The sequence below is a fragment of the Elephantulus edwardii genome, unplaced genomic scaffold (assembly GCF_000299155.1).
Source record: "Elephantulus edwardii isolate Elephantulus edwardi_28Jun2011 unplaced genomic scaffold, EleEdw1.0 scaffold00197, whole genome shotgun sequence".
In the NCBI taxonomy this organism is placed as follows: Eukaryota; Metazoa; Chordata; class Mammalia; order Macroscelidea; family Macroscelididae; genus Elephantulus; species Elephantulus edwardii.
Genome location: NW_006399947.1, coordinates 2,757,400 through 2,759,126, shown reverse-complemented (window position 1 = coordinate 2,759,126; position 1,727 = coordinate 2,757,400). Strand labels below are relative to the sequence as shown.

The window sequence follows — 1,727 nt, the reverse complement described above, 5'->3', positions numbered from 1 at the left end:
AGGTTTTTAGAAGCAGAAAATCACATGAGAGGAGATTGCCCATCCTTCTCCCTTGGAGCAGGTGGTGGGTTTGAACTGCATGTCTTCAGTGCAGTTTCTTATCATTAGGCCACCGGTTGATATGGTAATCCTCAATTTTTGCATAATACCAGATTTTATGTAACTTGCTCTTTGAGACTTAACAATGTAGATAAGTGAGGAGTGGATGTATGTATAGATAGGCAGGCAGAGAGTAGAGGACCTGCATGGTGCTCTCTCATTGGGCTTCACTGACATACATAAGTTCAAGAAAATAAAGCTTCAAGAAGATGACATTGAATCTTCTGAGTGTCCAATGTGAGTTCTGTCCACTGCAGTTGGCCCAGGTGGGCTGGAGATAAACATTCACTTACTTTTTTATCTTTTAAAAAATTTCAAGACCAAGCAAGAACTGGCATCCAAGAACAGAGCTCCTCCCTCAGAATGACCGGAGACCAGAAATCAGAGGCTTATGCCCAAGAGAAGCAGGATTTCATCCAGCACTTCTCCCACATTGTCAAGGTGCTGACTGAGGATGATCTGGGGCACCCAGAAATAGGAGATGCTGTTACCCGGCTCAGGAAGGTCCTAGAGTACAATGCCATTGGAGGCACCAACAACAGAGGTTTAACAGTGCTGGCAGTGTTCCAGGAGCTGGTGGAGCCCAGGAAGCAGGATGCTGAGAGTCTGCAGCGGGCCCTGACAGTAGGCTGGTGTGTGGAACTGCTCCAAGCCTTCTTCCTTGTATTAGACGACATCATGGATTCATCCCTTACCCAACGCGGGCAGCCCTGCTGGTATCAGAAGCCAGGCATAGGTCTGGATGCCATCAATGATGCCATGCTGCTGGAATCATGTATCTACCACCTGCTGAAGCTCTTCTGCCGGGAGCAGCCCTATTACCTGAACCTAATGGAGCTCTTCCTGCAGAGTTCTTATCAGACTGAGATTGGACAGACCTTGGACCTCATCACTGCCACTCAGGACAAGGTGGATCTCAGCATATTCACTGAAAAGAGGTACAAATCCATTGTCAAGTACAAGACAGCTTTCTACTCCTTTTACCTTCCTGTAGCTGCTCCAATGTATATGGCAGGCATCGACGGGGAGAAGGAATATGCCAATGCCAAAAAGATTCTGCTAGAGATGGGCGAATTCTTTCAGATTCAGGATGATTACCTTGATCTTTTTGGTGACCCGAGTGTGACAGGCAAGATTGACACTGACATCCAGGACAACAAATGCAGCTGGCTGGTGATCCAGTGTCTGCAGCAGGCCTCCCCAGAACAACGCCAGATCCTGCAGGACAATTATGGGCAGAAGGAGATGGAGAAGGTGGCCCTGGTGAAGGCACTGTATGAGGAATTGGAGCTGCCTGCTGTGTTCAAGCATTATGAAGAAGAGAGTTTCAGCCACATTATGGGGCTTATCGAGCAGTACGCTCCTCCCCTGACCCCAGCCATCTTCCTGGGACTAGCGCAAAAGATCTACAAGCAGGAAAAGTGACCCTAAACACGGCGAGGGTCCGGGAGGTGAGGCTCTTAATAAATTATTATTTTAAAAAAATTCACGTCTTTCTATTACTGTTATTTTAAAAAATAACATGGGTTAGCTTTGCAACTGTTCAAGGATTTTTAGTTCTGTGTTGAGTTGTTTCTGTTGTTATTATGTGCCATTGAGTCGCCTGTGACTCATAGCGACCCTATGCA

General features: G+C 46.8%; 1 pseudogene; it reads left to right on the top strand.

Annotated features, from left to right (window-relative positions):
• The first annotated feature begins 462 nt into the window (after positions 1–462).
• Positions 463–1,524, top strand: LOC102856118 (annotated as a pseudogene).
• Positions 1,525–1,727: the final 203 nt, after the last annotated feature.